General features: G+C 32.0%; 1 protein-coding gene across 7 annotated transcripts in view; it reads left to right on the plus strand.

Annotated features, from left to right (window-relative positions):
* upSET (SET domain-containing protein upSET) overlaps window positions 1-22,218 on the plus strand; it is a 485,572-nt gene that overhangs the window by 43,484 nt on the left and 419,870 nt on the right. The gene's annotated exons all lie outside the window — the stretch shown is intronic.

The raw sequence follows: 22,218 nt of genomic DNA on the forward strand, positions 1-22,218 counted from the left end.
ATATCGTAGCCTGGTTGTTATTCCAGTGAAAAGACTGTGCCGAGTTTTGAACCACGAATGGGTAATTTTCCGCAAAATCAAAGCTAACAATAAATTCATCGTCAACCAAATTATTTTTCAAATTTTTTACGAATGATGCTTGTTTTTTTGCGAAATAATCATGTGTCTTCAACTTCATTAACTTCTCGCCAAGTACATCAAAAAATTCACGAATTCGGATTTCATTGGATGTTATCGTGCACCGATCAGTTTGCGTTCATGCGTCATGATTGATTTCAAAAATTCCTTCAGCTTCTAGCGAATCTAATAATAATCTTCGAAGTTTTCCGAAATCGGGACAATCTAAACATTTTCCTAAAAAACAATTTTCGGAAGGATTATCGCAAACAATGGCGTTCAAACAGTCCGTGGAATTTTTAAGAGGTGTTATCGTGGGTTTCGTTAATTCTTCTAAATTTAGTGCATCTAGCATCAGTTTTACGTTTTCGTGATGCACGCATACGCAAACGTTATGCGTGCCACTACTTCCGGCTAAGATACAGTGAGGAGGTCTGAGCTGTACGAATTTCGTGAGACCCACTTTGACATTTTCATGCTCTTCTTTAAATAAAATGAATAGTTCGTTCAAATTTTCAAGTAATAATCGTTTTTGTACATGAACACATTGACCATTATCCTGTTTCACAGAAACATAATCTTTTAATCCAGGCATCAAGTGGCTGACACTGTCACGCTCGTAAAAATTTTTTACGCAGACCTCAACATCAGCAGATAAAACTTTTCCTTTTTTTTTATCGGGTCATAAAAGTATGCCACGTTCTGTAACTAAATTTAAAGCTTGCCTAGCTTCTCTATCTGTGCAACCAAATTCTTTCATAAGCTCCCTTCGGTTCCAAAATTTCGGGACGAGGGTGAGCAACGTGATTCTCTTTCGCTTATCGGTAGATGAATCAAATTTCTTCTTAATTTGCTCCAATACTGCGATGCTTGCTTTACGATTCTTCTCATCTTGAATACTTTTTACAGATTTATACTTACAGGCTTCTACCTTACACTTTAGACGTATCAAAGCATTATTTTGAACAAGCGGGAATATTTCTTTCAAAGATTGTGGAAATGTAATCAAACTCTTCTTGACGTTATGGTTATCTATATTCAATGGATTGCAACATTTCACTATCTTGAGTACTTGAAATTGAAAGCGAGTTATAAAAAACCAAATCCTTTCTGAAATATACTGATGAATGCGTAAATATAAAGCTCACTTTGATTCTCTATTGCAATCACATAACCTACGTAAAAAAGTTAAAAAGAATAACATTACGAATTAAAAATAATAATAAAACCTACGAAAACTTCGACTTACGATAGTACAACCTCAAGTCATAAAAATAATAAATACTAATATTTAATTAATCAATTGAAACTTCTTGCGAAGTGCAAACCGTCACGGTTAGGTGTATTTGTTTACATCCTGTCAGAGAGACGGTAGCAGACGGCGCGCTGCTGCCGCGCGTGCCCTGCCGCTGTGGCTCGCATCGTCTCGTTCGTCGTTTAAATACGTTATAAAAACGAAAAACCCCTTTTTTTTATTGTTGACATTTACGTAAAAATGTCTCATCTTTCGATCTAGACTATCAAAAAAATTCCAAAAGTTGAAGATCATGGAGATAAAACGTGTTTTTCAAACAAGTGCATTTTTCAAGGTTATGGGAGAAAATTTTCAAAAAACTGATGCCACCACTGGAAAGCTGAGGAAAAAATACATAAGAACATGTATTTAGATAATTTTTTATCAAAGTTTTGACACCGAAACGACGAGTTGAAAACGTCGTGTTTGACGCCCGCGCGGGCCGTCCACCGCGGCGCTGGGACAGTTGACGTGATTCTTCCCATATGTAATTCACGTATGGAATACACTAAATATTCAATTGAGGAGCGTATATTTTCTATGTGCAGTTTATATACATGTACCTATACAATATATGCATGTACGTGTATTTTTTATGCGAAATTTCTACGACAAACTCGTGTCTTCTTACGTGAAATTACACGTATATCCATGTATGAGTGTTATGTGTAAAATCTACTTATACATTTTAGGTAAGGTATATATTCCAAAAAAAATCTGATGAAAAGTTTCGAAAGTAATAAAATTACTTTTCTGTTGTAAGTTGTCATGTGTATTTGAAGTAGAATTATTCGTAGTACCGTGGTTACCTTTTTATACGATGGGTAAATATTATGTCTAACTTTTAATGCTGAAAGCCTGACCCTTCAGTACGCTGTTTTGGTTAAATTTGCATCCAGTATCAGTAGAACAGCCTCTTCCGGTGCTATTTCTCTGCTTTTAGATTTGCTAATTAATCTATGGATATTATCTGCTGTTTCTGGACAGAAAATTTTATGGAAAATCTTAGTACCAGATAAGTTATTGTCTTTTTTTAATTTTTTCCTTGCGAGTGCAAAGCATTCATAATCGTCAACGCTATCATTAAGAGCCAAAACTTTTCTTTCACGGCTTCTCTGTGATGATTCTGAATAGGTAGTGCAAGGTCGATCCACTGTACCATCTATACATTATTTTTTATTATTCCATGATACAATGCCAGAGATACAAGTAATTCTCATTTTACACATGAGTTGTGGTTTTCCATATGTAACGTGATACCTTTATGAAAACAGCTATTTTATCTAATTACATGCAACTGCAAGAAGTATGGGATGTTGTGAGAGAAGTACATTTTCAGACATTGGTATATTTCAAAGCACAAGTCGTCGGAAATAATTATACAGCTCCTCGAAAGTGTTATTTTACATCAGCCAATGTCAGTTATCTAAGACACTTTGCGCATGAAAAAACTTATTTACATCTTCAATTAAGACTTTCAGAACAATACTAGTCGTGTTACTTTTGACCGTGTACTCATGGAACAATCTAAATGTGCAATAAGCCTCTAAATTTAAAATATCGTTAGTACGATCAATCAAACAATAAAATTGTATTCGCACTTAATTACAATGGATATGATATATAAATCTTGGCGAAACGTGGCAAGGAGTGTAACAAATCATTACATAAGCTTATTTTTGCGACATTACGTGATATGTGGACAAGAAATTATTCGTTGCAAATCAACGTACATTTTACCCTTGCAGCAAAATAACTGTAACAGCAGTTGTTTCTAATATATAGGTCAAGCGCATGTACAGATTATAAATAATGGTGAAGTCGAAAATAATACAAGGGAAAGATCTGAGCAGGGAACTGTTTGACTGTCTCCGTAAACCGATTGTGTAAATAATAAGAATGTAACAGTTAACAATTTATTATTAAATTAAACAGCATTTTTTTCATTATTATTAATTCAAAAGTAGATGGTAAAAAATTGACGAAGTAATGTAATAAATCGATCGGAAATTTTGCACATGTGTTCTTTGATGATTGTATCAGCATTTCTGAAAGTATCGTTGCTTTTTGGATTTCAACGATGTTGGGAACAACTGCCCCAATAACGAATTCATACACTCTGTAAATGCATACATTCATATACAGTACAATATTAATCGATCCGAAAAATTTTTGCATGTACAAGAAATAATCGATTATAAATTATTTTTGCTGCTCGATAGATTCGGAGATGTAAATACAGGCCTCTAATAATATATACGGCAAAAAACGACTGCTCCGTTGTTAAAGATCACAAGTATATATCAGTTTTTTAACAGACTGTATGTATTATTTTAACGACATAAAATTCTCTAAAAATCTTTATAAATTTTATTGAATTCTTACGTGTTCGTGGATGTGCACTTTTTTCTATGTGACTATCTTTATTGAAAGTAAATAGTCCCTTAGCCCAATTCTTGTATCTATGTAGTACATCCAAACAAGTTTTTTTGGTTTTTTGGCAACTTATCCAATCTTCTTTGTAAGTTGTTATAAAACTTATGGCATAGCTCATTCTCCAGCTTTTGTCGCAAAACAACACTGTCAACAAGCCCCCACTTTTTTATCAAATAGTCGACGATACAAGTTTTTCGTTCTTCCCATGACAAACCCTTGTTATGATGCAATTCTGTCAAAATATCCTTAATAGTTACCCTTAAAAAACTCATGATTAAATTATAGTCGCTAATTAATTCAGTTAAAGCATATTTTGGCTGCGCTTTACTACCGGGACTAGTATTCATCACATGCATAACTCTCCCATGTACATAAGAAATATAAAATACTTTTTAAAATTACTAGCGTGGTGTCAGTTCCGGTGTATAGTTGATGAAAGAAAAGATCTTTTTTACTTTACTCAATGTTCGAAAATTTTTGTTTATTTTATAAATATTACACGAAGAAAAAATGTAGACAGACAAAAAATGTTAAACATTGAGTTGAGTAAAAAAATGTTTTCTTTCAACAACAACCATACACCGGAACTGACACCACACTAGTAAAGTAAATTAGAAGTTTCTTATAACGTTAGACTGTAAATAAATACATCCGTACATTTTAATTCACTAGATATAAAAGTAATAGGTTTTCGGGGTAGCCGAATCCGAAACCGACATCTATTTCATCCCATTACGGCAAGATTTTTCATGACCTCAAAATTCGGCTGAAAAACGTTAAAATTTTCTGTAAAAAAATATTAATATAAATCGGATTACACTACACCTACAAGAGGTTTTCGGGGTCGCTGAATCCGAATCTGACCTCTATTTGATCCCAACTCGTCACGATTTTTCATAACCCCAAAAATCGTCCAAAAACATGAAAATGTTTCTTGTTTCTGAACCATTTCACTCAGATACCCAATACTTTAAAATTATGTATCTTGCCCACCTAACAGCACAATAACCTCTTAACCTTTTAGCCTTGTAACCCTAAAATTGTACTGTTAACGAGCAAAAACTTATGAAACTTTGTAATTTTGGGCCAGTTATGTGGATAAATTGATTGTCATGAGTTCTATCAACAAAAACCCCATAACCCCATAAGAACGTTACTTTTTGATGTGTTTTAAAATTTTTTTGAGCTATAACAAGACACACCTACTCATACGTATACATGTATCTATGTATGTATACATATAAATATATACACATATACACTATTAAATAAAAATAGTTGTTTTTGTAAACAGCAAATAGCATTAAAAAGTAGGAAATCTACTGCTGTGAAAGTATATATAAATGCATGTATATCTATATATATACAACTATGAATATATAAACACACATATATATGATTAAGAACTTACCTTCAAATAATTATGATGAGCATAAGAGAACAATATGCCAATTTTTATACTCTATATGTTTCTTCAATCATAAGTTGAAGAAAATAAGACGATGAGGCTTAACCTTGCTAAACCTATTGGTACGAATACATATATGTCTACGAACACATAAAAATATAGTTGTTCAGATAATGTGTACCTAATTGGCCTCGAGCGCAATTCCGGATCAGCACCACCAAACGAGAGAGCCAAAAACCTTTGGCCTGGACGACCATACTATTATTATACTTATATATTTAGAACGACATATACATGTAACAATGTATACATATCGTTCTGATTATATAGGTGTAATAATAGTATGGTCGTCCAGGCCAAACGTTCTTGGCTCTCTCGTTTGGTGGCCCTGATCCGGAGTTGCGCTTGAGACCAATGATGGAATATGTTATTTACAATTAGATGATTTTAAATTTTTGCATTTATTATAAGACACACCAGCTTATATATATATATATATATATATATATATATATATATATGTGTGTGTGTGTGTGTGTACATACAAATTATAAAATTGACATAGGTACATTTTACAAATAACAAATAGCAACAACAGTCAATATCCAACTAAGTTATACTGTTTAATCTCTGATAATTAAAAAAACAACAAAATTCGGTATTTCGCATAAACCTGAAGCAACATATATAGTAAATATAAATATTACTGCGATCGGGTCAAGGGAAACGGATTCTTGTAGGACATTATCTGACGGACAGTATAAGCCCAAAATCAATTTTTATGAGTCAAAATCCAGGGGAACCACGAATTTCGAGCATTTTTTATGCTTTTCAGACCAAAATATGCGATAGTATCAAGCTTTAAGAATCTTAAAAATTCATAATTTTTTTTTAAATGGAAATTTTATTCCAAAAATAGCAAGATAAGAATTTTGTGTAGTATACGATAGTATTTTTTAAAATGTATATTCGTTAATTTCAAAATTTTCTTAAGCTATCTTGGATCCGCTATTTTTACTTTGGAAAAATTAACTTTAGATTCGTGATTAGCGTCCCCGAAATCCAACGTATACTAAGTTTGGTTCAAATCGGTTGATTTTTGAAAATTTTATCCACCATCTTGGATCCGCCATTTTGGAGTTGGCAAATTTAACTTTAGATTTGTAATCAGCAACCCCGAAAACCCCCGTATACCAAGTTAGGTACGATTCCGTTGATTTTTGAAAATTTTGCCCGCCATCTTGAAATCGACCAATCTGACCTCAGATTCGTGATCAGCGACCCCAAAAATCCCTGGATACAAATTTTGTACGAATCAGTAAGCTTGAACAACGTATTATGTGTCCAGAGTATTTTGACTATCAAAAATTGCTCTATATATAGCTAAAAAACATATATATATATATATATATATATATATATATATACGAAGTAGTTATACATCCGAAGAAAACGGATCCTGATAGAGAATTCTCCTACGAACAAAATAAGCCCAAAATCAACTGTTTGGAGTCAAAATCCAGGGAAAGCACGAATTTTGACCATTTTTCAGCTTTTGAGACCACTGTGTGGCAACGCCGTTACAGTATGTAATACATGTACAAATTGTTATTTATGTAATACAAAATAAAACAAAAATTTTAACGATACTGCGCCTAAAGAAGGTACTTTTATCCCATTACGCGGGGCAAAAATTCCTTTTTTTTTTAAATAAATATTCGTGCATTTGATATGACATCATCTGTGTACATTAAATTCTTGTTGGAATCTTTGTCTCCGACAAATAAAAAGTTATTAAAACTTTGGCTGCCATAAAAGTAAAATAATCTACTATATCTTGTTGATATTAAGAAAAATAACAGATATATCGCTATTTTCCATTAGAAAACTGTAATTTTTCATTTTATTTGTTTTCTATAATTACTTATGATTTAATATTCAAAGTCACCCATGCTTAACTAATTTCTACTGGTTTCAAAATTAATAAAAAGAATATAGGTTTTTGTCACGTGATTATTTTTCTTATAATACATTGTAGAAAACAGAAAATGAATCAAATTTTAGGTAGCATGTGAAGGTTGTAGCTTTGCCTTTGAGATATGACGTATTGTTTTCAGAATTATAACGATCATTTGTATGAATGCGTGTAACATATTTTTGCACCTCAATAATTATTTTCTATACGTGGAATTATTTTTGGCCTATCTGGCTTCCCTTTCGAGATACAACTGTTTTTCTAATTTTGAGTAGTTATATTGTAACAAAAATTTTTCGAAGATTTTGTTAACGTCCGTATTAAATCTCCAGATATGCCATACTAAATAAAAAAAATTTTTTGAGTTAATCTTTTCAAGATACAGTCGAAAAATCGAAAAATGGAGGTTATGTTTGTCTGCAGTCCAACCCCTCTCTGTTTGCGCCCGTTGATCACGCAGTACCCCTTCGCAAATCCTTTAAAAATAGTTTTTTTGTGTTTATCTAGCTTCCTTTTCGAGATATGACTGTTTTTCGAATTTTGTGAGGTTATATTGTGAAAAAAATTACTAGAAGATTTTGAAAATGTCCATATTAATTTTTCATAAATAGTATAGAAAAAAAACTTTTTTTACTCGTTTTTTCAAGATACTGTCCAAAACAGAAATAATTGAGGTTATGTTTGTGCATAGTCCAACCCCTTTATATTTGTGCACCTTGATCATGTAGATCTCCTTTAAGACACCCATAGAAATTGTTATCTTTAGCCAATTTTGCTCTCCTTTCGGGATACAGCGTTTTTTTCTTGTTATCAAAAGTTAAGTTGTCGTATTATGCATATTTTTAATTTTACGCATGTTTTTTACATACATATATACGTATAAAAAGATAAATAGGAAAAAAAAACGATTTTTACTATGTTTTTTCTAAGACTTCAAAGGGATCAAGTGACGTTTTGTGTCAGACATTATTTACCTGATAGTAGGTTCGCTGTAACAGAGGCCCAGTTTAGCCCGTATTACACCCACGTTACGATTTCCACTATGCAGCAGTAGGTATACCTACTATTGACACGGTGGCGTAACGGTAGAGTTGCAGTCTCGTCGATCTGGAAAGTTAAGCTGAGTAAGCCGCGGTTGGTAGTCGGATGGGTGACCGCTCGACTATTATTCCGTTCGCTTGCGCTAGTGATTTTTCGGATCGATTGACTGTCTCTTTATTGTTTTAACGACAACGTGAGCGGAAGTTCTGCAGAAGTTCAGGTCTAGACTATATAGACATTTGTTCAGAACTTAGGCAATACATCGGCCGTTCCGGGATGGGTGTTGCCCAAGTGGTTTTCCCGCCTACAGGACTGGTTATCCTGGCCAATTGGAACGGATTCCCCTTATACCCTTTCCATCCACATCTATCCCTAGTCCCCAAAGTACCGAGTGCCCACTGTGCCCAGAGGAGGACGTGTTGCACTAGTGCACTATAATATAAAAAAAAAGGTACATCTACTTGAAGTATAGAGATAGAGAGAAGCTATATCATATATTATATAGATAAAGTAATTGCGGCTCACTATTGTGCGCATGTGAGAGGAAGGAAGAGAAAGGAATGGAGACAGACAAACAGATCCCCTGCCTGCGGCGCAGTCAGCCCTGGTATATGTCCAGACAATATATATATATAGACACATATGTGCACGGTAGCGTTCGCTCGCTCGCTAGCTCGTTTAACGGCTTAACTCCCTATATAAGGCGTGCCTAAAGAAGTTTCACTTCAATAAAAATCAAATTGTTTCTTATTACCTAAAAAACCTGCCACTAAAGAATATCGTTGCAAAGTTTCGACAAAAAATGTGTAAATGATAAAAAATTTATTAATGTATGTATTAAATTAAATATTTTAAATTAAATTTATGAACAAACAGTAAATAAATATTAAAATTGAAAATAAATTACGAACTACACCATAAATTTAGTGAAAGGTAACATCCTAACTGAGATCGCGTGTGGCTAAGTGCTGGGGTCGTATGCCCGAAGGCGGGCGTGCCAACCCTGTTGAAAGTATTTCGTCACTTTTTTTTCGAGAGAGATAATCTTAAAATCCTTAATTTACTTCCGTGCATAATGTGCCAATGGAAGTATAACAAATAGTTGAGGTGTAACCAGTATTTGAGTCTTAAAATAACCAAGAAATCGGCATAATTTCTTTTTTTAAATAATCTTAATATAATAGTAGAATTCACAAAATTCTTTAAAACGTTTTTTAAGTCACGCTAAAGTAGGTGTCCAAAAATCAAAACCATTGACTAAATAATTTCTATACAATTTAATTTGCAACTAAAAATTTACTTATTCCAATTTTTTGTAAAAATTTTTGACTGGTCATACATCACCGCCCTTAATTTTGCACGCTTGAGTAATGAATTATTTTAATGTATAATATAAATGGTAAGAACATTTGTAATTCAGTTAGTTAAGAGTCAATCTGAGTTACAGCTGCTCTAGAGGTATGAGGGTTTTATTCTCGGTCAGGTTAAGTTTAAAAAAAATTAATCTGGCTGGGGTTTGTTCTTAAGTTTTGTGGCTGGCTGTTCACTTCAGTGCAACCTGAGGGTAGAATTTTTGGGCGCTCTGGGTGTGGGAAAGGGGTAATATAATGCCAGTTTGGAAAGTTGGGTAGTTAGGTTGTTGTAGAGAAAAAAGCGTAAAAGGATCGTTTAAGTAAAAAGTTGGTATAGTGGTTATTGGATTATTTTCACATTGGTAATGTTGCATGAGGTAAAGGGTTTTTCATAGATAGTAAAGGGCGCTCGAAAAAATGATGTAAGTGGTGAAAGAGTTGCTAAAGTACAAACCTATAAAAATGGCGATATTTTCATAAGTTATTTTTCGCTTAACTTAGGACGTTTATCAGAGTTAGTGTGAGAAAGTTCAGAGAAAAACGATCTTTTGTGTCTTATTTTATTTATTTTATTAGAAAACCAACTAGTAAATCCATTCAAAAATTAATTATAATATTTATCTAACAGAATTCGAGTATACAAAGAAAATAAGGAGAATTCTACACATCATTTCCTGACTATTCGACTTTTTGTAATGCCTTTATTGGGTTACATGTTCAATTGATATTTTTTTTAAATTAAATATTATAAAAATTGTACAGTAAACGATCTGACAATCTGCATGCAATATTTTTTAAAGTTCCAGCAATGTCTGTCTTGTGTTTGTTGTTGGAATTTTTCTGTGGATGAAAAAAAATTTTGGCATAACCAATGGGAGCGAATAAAATTGCTAAGACTTTGTTCACAAACGTTCAAGAAAAAGAGACTAGGAAGTAGAAGCAAGACAGGATTAAGAAAGGCCTTGTCTTAACGAATAACAAGAATTAGCTAGAGCTATATGTATAGCTTTGAGTAGTGGAGCTAGCAGATGTTTCAATGACCCTGGATTGAGTTTCCTCGTGTGTTAAGAAAAGAATTGAATAACAATCTGAAGTTTAGAAGAAAAATCGTTGGGAACAAGAAACGTTTCCGGAACGTGCAGAGTGGTTCCATACGAAAATTTAGCAAAAGAAGCTCCAGTATCGTTTTGAACGGCAGTTTGAAGACTTGGAAGAACTGTTGCTAATGAGAGAATTCCACATGACGCGGCAGTGTCACGCAGTCCTATTTAAAACCAATACTAATGTGTCGCGTGACACCCAAGTGTTGCGTCATTTGGAATACGTCCAATGTTTCACTCAGTTAAAATTATTTTGGCACATGGCAACTGCTTGCATGTTCGATCTGTGCATCTTGGTAGCAATAAACTTTAAGACACCAACGCGAGTGACTCAAGATTCTTGAAAACCAGAACAGTAGATGTGTGTATGTTTTAGAGAGGAACAGCTTGTGGCCAACGAAAACAATAAATTGACTTATCTCATTTACGATGTGGTAAGATACCTTTGGTTGCTGGCAGTCAAGGCAACCGATACATCAATTTTCGATATTAAAATGCATAAAAGGCCACACATACCTTTGCCTAATTATTTAGTCAGTAATCTTAGTACCAAGGTGAGAAATGGCATAGAATTCATCAAAAATGCCTTCTACGCAGAGTCTTTAGGACTGGAGAGCGCAAAATTTTGCCAGGCAAGTAGCAAAACAGGCGAATATGGTTATGACCAAGTTCAATTCTCAGCTAGCATTTACAAGGAAGGATCCCCAGCTGTGCCTCACAGATTTCGATCATTTTATGATACGTTGTAGTACTAAAAAAAATTTCAAACACGTATTTCTTCTTCTGTGCTAATTCGTCGATCAAAGGTGTGGAAATTACCCAAAAAAAGGTTTTTCTGATATGTAAAGGACTATAAACAGTTTTTTAATACAACAAACCCCAAATTCTTTAGTATACAAGACGCTGTTATAAACATGTTACATCCCTATAAACAGTTGACTCAGACGAATCATATTATAAGCAAAAACGCAATTCATTCATCAAATTTATACAAGACGTCATGTGTATATACACAAGCTCATATGACAAGTGGAGCTAATACGTCACATGTATGTATTGATTATCCATTTCTAATAATGGATATCAATTTAAAAATTGTAACTAACAAATTATAACATTATATTCGAAATTGATTGTAAACCTTCAAAAAGATTACTTGCGAAATTTGTAAACTTATTTGTCACACTTGAACTTGTATTTCATAGTTCTTCTGTTGCTGATTTTGTGATTTAATCGTTCTATTTGCACTGGGCTCTTTCCTAACTGCTGGAACAGATCGTATATTCAACCTATGCATAAATGTGGGAATAAAAGGGATGTTACTAATTATCGGCCTGTTTTAGTGGTCAGATCGGTCTCCACAATACTTGACGTGATAGTTGCGGGTAAGATCTCTGACTGCTTTTATTCATAAATCGTTTTATGATTTGTTTTCAGTTGATGCAGTCTATACTGATTTTTCAAAGGCTTTTGATTGTGATAATCAGGATATGTTGCTCGGTAAACTCTCTATATGGGCATTAGGGTAGAGTATACCTGGATTGCTTCTTATTTAACTGATTGCATTCAATTTGTATGTTTTCGTAATGCTGTTTCGCAGCCTATCAAGGTTTTATCTGGAGTTCCCTAAAGCTCTCATAGTAGACCTTTTTTATTTATAAATAACCTTAACCAATATCTAAACTTTGCCAGCTGTTTGGTGTATGCAGATGGCGTAAAAATTTGCAGTATGAATAAATCTCCTTTTGTTGCTTTTAAATTATAATCGGACTTAAACTCATTCTACAAATGGACCCTCAATAATCACCTACCATTTAATATCAATAAATGTCACCTTATCAGTTTTTTCAGAGTTACAATTACGTTTATTTTTTATCATAATTATAAGAATACAATAATAAATACAGCTGAATCTATAAATAATCTCGGTGGTACTCTTGACCGTCGGTTAAACTTTAAGAAGCACTTGGTCCGGGTGACATCAAGACCTTATAAAGTGTTTGGTTTTCTTATTAAAACTGCGTCTGACTCTAAAAATACTACAACGCTGGTACACTTATATAAATCCTTAGTATTGCCAATATTGAATTATTGTTCAGTAGTGTGGACTCCATTCTATCCGAACCCCATGAACATTCTTGAAATAGCAAGTCATAGTTCCTTATGATTTATGTCATGTAAAAGTAGAAGGCGTAAGAGATATTGTGATCACGATTACACTTATGTTGCTTCTTTTTTGAAAATTGGTTCTGTGCAATCTGGTCATGACCTCAATGATTATTATCTGGTTTGGCGCATCGTCAATTGAACTACCCTTATTTAACAGATTATTTTGTTTCGAGATTTGTTGACTACAATATTTGGTGCCAGTCACTAGAAGTTCAGGATACGTACCATAAAAATTTTTTGTTTTTTACACCGATTGCAAGATTGAGAAAGGCGTAGAACTCTTAGTTTTATGGATCAACAGTTGATAATATTGTTAAGTTTGAAGGCATGATCCGTGTTGAAGTTTATGTAGATACATGTAGTTTGTACTACTTTTGTCTATGTCTATTTGCAATGTACATGTGATTTCTTTTTCTTCAGAATTGTAAAACAAAATTAAAACAAAAATGTAGTTTATACTATGAAAAATTCTTATTTTTTTTTTTGGCCGTAAATGTAGTGGACGTTTATGTTTGTACAAACAAAAATTTTATAATTACCATGTAAAGGGACTTGGTTCCGTTCAATCAATTAATACATAAATAATAAACTTAAAATTATTGCCAAACATGGCTCAAAAAAGTATATTTTCTGTTTATTAATTTATCCAGCGTACTTTTGGTAGATTCATGAAGTTGACACTTTTATTCAGCCGTAAGAAAAGTAAAATCTACTAATAACAAAAAAACTTGGAAAATTATTTCAAAAAGAACTACAGGTTAAAACTACCGCTAGATGTTTTTGGATTTAGGGATTGGAAAAGTTATGTAAGACACTTTTCGGACAGCGTGATATTGATCATTGAAGAATTCAATCTTTATTTAAGAAACAATATCATTAAATTTTAATCTTTAGTGCACCATTAAATATTTTTTCTGAGATACATAAATCTCTTTAAATATTCGTGGTATAAAAGTTGTTACACAGATTCTCATCCTAAAAAATTTAAAAATCCATAAATTTTGTTTTTGATTACAATGTTACATATGTTGTAAAATTGCAGGGAACTCATTATGTTGTAAGTGTTCGATGCTCATGGTGTAAATAATCTTCATGTTCGAATTATTTTTTCAATAAATATCATTATTGTTCTACTTATTTATTTATTTATTTATTTATTTATTACTAGAGTATACAAAAAAAGTAGTAAGTAATACATTGCAAAGCATAAACTGCATTCACATCCTACAGAGGTAAATCAATTACCTGTTCGCAGGCTGGTACATAATTTTTACAAAAGAAAAAAACATATAATAATTATTACTACAAAAATCTTACATACTAGATTTATACCTAGAGCAATACAATGTAATTAAATCTATAGACTTGCGTACTATCATTTATACAATTATTTTAGTTATTTTAATTATTTGATTAAGATAATGAAATATATATTTTTATGAAATAAATTTTGAAATCAAATAACAATGTATATATCATAATAAAATATTTGAACATATCCATTTTTTAATCTTATTTCTAGTTTTTTTTTTTAGTTATGTCTAAACCTTTTAAATTTGTAGGTAGTTCATTAAAAAGTTTTATTGCACATATGTAGCTGTTTTTAGTACTAACAGTTTTAAAGATTTTTGGTAATTGTATCAGTTTTTTTCGCGTAACGCTGCTGGAGGTTAGATACTGTTTACGAAATTCATTGAAGTATAAACACAGAGATTCATATGCGAAGGATTGTTTAATAGTGAGAGGTTTACGTGTTTGAAATTTATTCTTGTTAATAATTTTTAAGAGTCTATTTTGAGTTGTTTGTAAAAAATTTAAACTGTTATAAGCTCCGCCCCAAGCAGTTATTCTATAATTTATTATGCTGTGAAAAAAGGCATAGTATATTTTCATTAGCGTATCATTTTGCATGTATTTCAAAATTTTATAAAATATAAAAATTTGATAATTTGTTTTATTTCTAATGTGATTAACATGTGAATCCCATTTTTGGTTATAATCAAAAGTTAATCCCAAATACTTACAACTTTTAACTCTTTTTATTTTCTTATCTTTAATTTTAACATTTAAATTCGTTGGCACACTATCACAGTAATTTCCAAAAGTAATAAAGACTGTTTTGTCTATATTAAGAGATAATTCATTTAAAGCAAGCCAGTCAGTTGCTTGATCTAGGTATCTATTTATTCTTATTTCAACATTTTTCCATGAAATATCCTTAGCAATAATTGCAGTGTCATCAGCATAAGACATAATGGAGTCTTTAGGCATGGTTAGTAATAAATTGTTTACATATAATATGAATAGCAGTGGACCTAAGATAGTTCCTTGAGGAACTCCAATATTTATTGTGCTTATATTACTCATTACTTGTCCTATTCTAACTGTCTGCGTTCTATTGTCAAGGTAGCTTCTGATAAGTTCATACGAATTACCTCTGATACCATAATTATATAGTTTTTCTAATAACATTGTGTGGTTTACTGTATCAAAAGCTTTTGCTAGATCTATAAAAGTAATAGCTATAGGAATACTTTGGTTTGAATTTTCGTATACAGTCTTAGTTATCAAGCTTAATGCATCTTTTGTGCCTTTTTTCTTAATGAAACCAAATTGATTGTCCGCTATTATTTTATTTTTTGATATAAAAGTAGATATCCTGTTGTATATTATTTTTTCAAATGTTTTTGACAGATTTGATATTAAAGATATTGGTCTATAGTTTGACACTAGTTGTCTAGTACCGATTTTTAATACCGGTATGACTTCTGCAACTTTTAAGGCATCAGGCCATATTGATTTTTCGATACATAAATTAAATATATATTCAAGTGTATCACTTATGTACAATGACATTATTTTGAGTACTGTAGCACTGATTCCATCAATCCCACCATTTTTATTTTTTAGTTCTTTAATTATAGTTTGTATTTCACTAGTACTTGTCGGTGATAAGAAAATTGAATTTTTGTTTATTGGTGGTAGTTTTCTAGTTTGATTTATAGGTTTATTTATATTTTTTTTAAATGTTTCTCCTACTTTGCAGAAATAATTATTAAAGCAATTTTATCTATATCATCATTTAGTATCTTTTTATCTTCATTTAGTATATTACCTATACTGTTGGTTTTTTTATCTTTTTTGCTTATTTTAGAATTAATTATTTTCCACAGTTGTCTAGTATCATTACAGTTTTTTTCAATAGTTCTTTTTTCATGATTTATTTTCGCTGTTCTTATTACTTTATTTAAAACTTTACAATAATTTTTATATTCAGTCTGTAACTGATTATTTTCTTTATCTTTTTTCATATTTTTATAAAGTATTTCCTTTCTTTTACAAGAAGCTATAATGGCCTTAGTAATCCAACTTTTTCTCGGCAAACTTCGAAATTTTTTGCCATTAGTATTTGTTTTATATTTAACTTCTTCTAAACAGCATTGTATTGATTTTACAATTATATTGATAGCTTCATTTGGATCATGTATTGATTTCACCTTGTTCCAATTAAAGGCTTCAGCTATCGAGTACAATTTTTTGTAGTTATATTTAAATTTAAATTTCGTTAATTTAAATTATCATCCTCGTAATTATCATCCTAGACAATAATTTAGAAAATTATGCAATTTTCAATTACCGATGTACATAAATCGCATGGTCTACATCAGATAAATTGCATATTCTAAATAATTATTATATAATTTTGTAGAATGTATTGGAAATAAAATTCATCACTCAAGAGTTTTCAGTTTTTATTTATTTTCAACGTGCAATAGTTTATCGTAAAGTGAATTAATTTTCAGAGATATTTAATGTTGCTTTATTGAAAAATATTCAATTAATGTGTAAGTCTACAAGTATATTTAAAAATTGTAAAAATATTTTAAGAATATAATTTTTCATTTGAGGATGAAATAAAAAAAATAACTTCAAGGGTAGAACGATTTAGAAAAAAGTTTATTATTAGTGAATATCGAAACACGTCAACCTTAATTATTTTTTTTTGATGACAGTTGTTGTAGATAGATAGTTTAATCATTTTTATATTTAAAAAATAGCATATATTTGGGGAAAGATCCAAGCCTATACGCGACAACTCTACACACCACACTGTTAGTGTATCTGTACAAATTTGATTCGTATTGGTTAACATGGGCGTGTAGAGTTTTCGCGTGTAGGCTTGGACACTTCTAAAAAATTGCACATGTACCCCAAAAAAATTGGGGTTGTCACCTATTCGGGTCAAAGTTGTGTCCATAGCAGCAACTTTTTTATAATCAAGAATTTGGTGTTAGTTATATTAAAGACCTTTTTATAGTTTTTGACACATTAGAAAAAACCTGTTTTCAGGTAAACTTTAGCTGTGATTTTCACCCCTCAAATTAACAAGTTAGCACATAAGAAAATATATATGTTAAATATTTGTTTTTAGTACTATAAAATATTACAAAACAATTTAAAATCGGTATGGTACACTTAGGGACCCTTCCTTGTCTGTTAAGCCAGGTATTTAATATCTGTAGAGTACTGAAAAATAAACTAAATTTTACGACATTGACGAGGTGAAGCTTTGTTAGCCTTCTGTTGAAACACGATAATCCGGTATTTGTAGTCAGTGACGTTCTTTATGTGTCAACCTTCCAATAAGTATTCGAAATATTGAAACGATTCGTAAATAACCGTTAGTTCTTGATCGTAAGCACTATACTTCAGCTGTGAGGCCGACAGATTTGAGAGAAAAACCTAAATTTTTCCAGCCTCTGACGTGCAATTGCTCGACAGGTGTGCCTGTAATGTCTGGTACATCAGTGATGAGATATGTTGGGACATTTCTAAAAGAGTGAGCGAGGGTGCAAAGATTGATGAGGTCACTTTTGGTCTTCTCAAAATCTTAATAATCTCAATGGACCAGTCAATGATTCTCGTGTCATTCTTTTTCGAATTCTGTGTGTAAGCATAGAAAAGTGGCATAAAGTAAGGTGTGCCGGTAAAAGTTGATAAGTTCCAAAGAGCACTGCAGTTAGATTACTGCTATACATTTTTGACTCAAGTTTAAACTATAATCGGAAGTAAAAATTAAAAATGCACAAGCGTCCACAATTTAACAAAAAGCTTGATTTAAAAAAAATAACACCGATGCACGAAACGTAAAAATGCTTAAAATTGAATCGTATGCATTGGAGGACAGCGTATGATTAAAACAAAAATCAATTTTTCGCAAAAATGTAAGAAGTACAATGTAAGTAAATACTTCCTCGAACAGTCATGATTTTTGGTGCCAACCAATACAGCAACGCATCTTTACATATATGTACTAGAAGATGTACGTGCACAGCAAAAGCCGATTTAAGTGGCGTCAAAGCTAAACGCTCGCATGGACCCAACAAAAAAGATCACATAATAGTGGTAACAGTGTACAAGCAAAAATTTACTTTTTATTGCGCATGCATACCTGTAGCCTTTTTGACACCGATGTCTGCTGAATAGCTGATGTACAATAGCAGACAAGAGTCGTTGGTGAAGTATGACACACAAGCTGGACAATGAGCACGTGTATCAGTTCAGACAGGTATCATTAAGGATAGAACGTGGATGTCGTGATAAAAGTCCGGTGTTTTTAGCTCGACGTTAAGTTGCTTGTGACGGCCCGGAAGCTCTACTGACTTTTTGCACAAAGCCGCGAAAACAAAAAGATTATACGCTAGGTACTTATCCTGATAGTCTCCTTGTAAAACGTCTCGAGATCATCCGTGTGTAAAGTTGAATAATTGTCTCAACAAAAAATAAGAATTCACTTTTCAATCAAGTCATGTGAGTACATGTTACAAGATGATACGAATTATATAAATAGTTTTAAGTAGTGCTGTAGGGAACGCACAATCCAGATCTGAACTGGGCTACTGATGTAAGCAAACCTAGAGGAGACCCTTACTCTTGTTCGACAGAACAAAGCCTCCACAAGCCTACTCGTGAATGGCGACTCGGATGCCAGTTCAAACTGTTAAGCGCAGTTTTTATGAACATCTCTTTCAATCTGTGACGACGAAATGATTATTAATATCTCTCCTTTTGTTGGCCCTAGAATTAAAAAAAAAATATATATCTATCAGAGTATTCAAAGCATTTTTATTTTTAGTTTTTTCTTCGATTTTATTTCATAGTACTTGTATAATTGTGCAACGCAATGCTGTATTTATTGATACATTTTACCTATGATTGTCGCGCTATACTGTATAGAGTATACTATTTGATTTGTGGTTGCTCTACCATAAAAACAGTATCATTATCGCATACAGCTTTGAAATATATTTCTGTTTTTGCAAAAAAGCTCTTCTACAACTTTTCTAGTTTTACTAGAATGCTCTCTGCATGAAATTCACATATCAAACCATTTTAGCTTTCATAAAGAGATGGGACCTCGAATCGTGCATGGTTGAATTAAAAGCACTTTGCAGTAGACTACAGGTATACTCTGTACAGTACTCTTCAACAGACCTTTCAGTATGTATTGATAAATACAGTAGTTCAATGCATAATCAAAACATTTGATTATGCATGTCAGTATTATTAAATTAAATGAATTAAAAAGTAACAAACATGATTTTTCGGACCCTCTTATAAACATATACTTTCCGTCGTTGTTTATAAACTGACAACCTACCCCAAATTAAAAATAAAGAGTCTAGGACTAACAGTAGGTGAGATGTGCCGTCAAATCTGTGAGTATTAAGGGGCGTGCACAAAATGCGCGCTTGATGATTCGAACTAATCGCCTAACTGCAAAATTCACTTATTATAAAATAACTGAAATTTTCATTTTTTCATATTAATTACAGGAAAACCTTAGTACACAAAATCTAGAACAGTAATGTACGCTCACTATTAAATTTTTACAGAAAATGAAAATCAATAAAATTTTAGTTGCAAATTATTTTGTTTGGTACCTACCCAGTATATCTTTTTTATTTTTAGACTACTACATCTGCATAACTTAAACAAATTTTTAGTGTATTTTTAGTATCTTATTATAATTATAATATTAGTTATTCAATAAAAATGAAAATGCTGATTTCTTGGTTTTTTTTTTTAATTTATAACTCAGCTGTTTGTTATAATACCAGTTTTTTGTATTTAAATATTACAAATGTTATAAGGCTGCAACTTTTACATTTTACATTTTCCAATGTAATTGACGGTTTTTCTAAAGTTTATTGATAACTATAAAAATTAATTAGATTTTTACGACTTATTTGTTAATACCAAACGATCCCAATGTTGCGATATACCTAAGACTTTTCCTGGGTGTTCTCGGCTAGCAGAGCAAGCGCAGAAGAACCGTGTTCTCTCTCTCACCAGACAGGCTGGAGTGATGGTGGGCCGCCTTGTCTTCTACTTAAGGGGATTATCGTGGTACAATACGTATTAAAAATTTGGTGTATCAAGATCCAAGCTGATTGTACACCCTTCTCTTCCCGGATCGATGAATTTTATGAGTAAATGTACTCGCGCATGCGCAGTTCGAGTATAGTCATCTGTTTGCTTCTTTTTCATCAGATTTTTGGCAAAATGTGCTACTTAACATTACAACATCTCATAAACTATAAAGCTAGGCCTTCTAAAATTTGGGACAATGCTTCTTAACATAGTGATCAAATAAGTGTCTCATAATTTTTTTTTTTTCAATTCTGTAGAAAATGAAAAATCACGATTACCCCCTTGAGCTCTGCCCACTTCGCAAAACTTAAATACTACTTTTAGCTCTAACTTCTTGTGTCTGTTGATGGTCGAGCGGACTAGCTGTTTTGCTACCGTAGCACTAGTAGCCAGGTACTCTTCGACTTCTGACTGCGGCACTTTTTATCATTATCATTATTTTTTATTTTTCACTATTATTATTACAAGAACGAATTATCAGACATTAAGTTAAATGTATATTCAAAATACTTGAATCAGAAGATACTCTTTCCTAACTACCTTGCGGTAAGTGTTAGGACACGTTTTTTTTTGTTTTTTTTTTTCGAGAAAAAATTAAGAAATAATTTAATTACGAAGGTAGGAGTAATAAAACTTTGACTTAAACAAAAAATATGTTGAAAAAGTTGAGTAACTATAAAAGATTTATTAATAAATAAGAAGTTTTTTCTGAATAAAATTTGGCGTGATTTTGATTCAGTCATAAGTAATTTGTGTTGTCGTACATTATTAGTACATAAATAAATTAGTCGTTACAATTCTTGGCAAAATTTATATACTCATCGACAACAATATTTATGGAGTTAAAAATCCTTAGAAACGTAGCAGTCATCATAAACTACTGCATGGTATGAGAAGAAAAAGTGCGCCTACAGACAGCGTAAAATAAAAATCCCGGCTCACTTTAAGTATTCGTGGAGGTTGTTTGTTTTGATTTCGCAATGTGCGTTGTTTTTCAAGTATACATATATGCAATACTGTACTACAGCGTGGAGGGCTATGTTTTTTCTTTTAGCGTCTGCCTTCGGAGGAAGCAGGTTCGGATATCATAAGGTAGTTAGTATTTCGTAAATATTTTTTGATATTTTATATTAGTAACAAGGTATTAGTGTTCATTATACTTTTATGTTTATTATACTAGTGTTATTATGTTTATTATATTTTTGATTTAGTAAGTGTTAAATACTGAGTATCGTGCGTAATACATAGATAATCAACTGCTGGCATAGTATAAAATCTTGCGAGTTCGTAAGGCAGTTTGTTTCACTTGTTAATTAGACAGTCGTGTACAATTTTCGTTTGCTTAATTCACGCTTGCATTTATCATTCTTATTAAATAATATTTCAATATTAGAGCCAAAATCATGTCTTACAGTGTGAATAAAAATTTCAAGCGAAAATCTAAAAAGAGCAGTAATGTTGGAGCATCAAAAAAAAGAGTAGTTGTATTTTTGTTTTAGTGTGGTTAGTAAATCCTTTGTTTTGAGATTGGCTTTTACATGATGTTTTAAATGTTAAGAAACCTGCTCGATGCTATATTTGTAATATCAAAGTCACGTGCTGTAACAGGCAAGATTTGATTAGGCACGTTGCAACAGAAAAACATCAAACTAGGGTGAATATTGAATAATAAAAAATTAATTCCCCTCATGATTCTCCTTTTGATAATATAATTACTTAAGTTAAAAAGTTTGAATTAGAAATAGCCCTCTTATAGCAGGGCATAACTTGCTGATTAATCTTGTAAACAACTTATTATCTTTTATTCAGGAGCTTTGCAAAAACCCAGAAATTGTGGAGCAAATGGGCATGAAAATAGAAAAATGTGCAAGTTCGATAAAAAATGTTTTGAG

This window comes from Copidosoma floridanum, unplaced genomic scaffold, assembly GCF_036245765.1.
Source record: "Copidosoma floridanum isolate Cflo_tuat_1 unplaced genomic scaffold, Cflo_Japanese_pri ptg000024l, whole genome shotgun sequence".
NCBI classification, from domain to species: Eukaryota; Metazoa; Arthropoda; class Insecta; order Hymenoptera; family Encyrtidae; genus Copidosoma; species Copidosoma floridanum.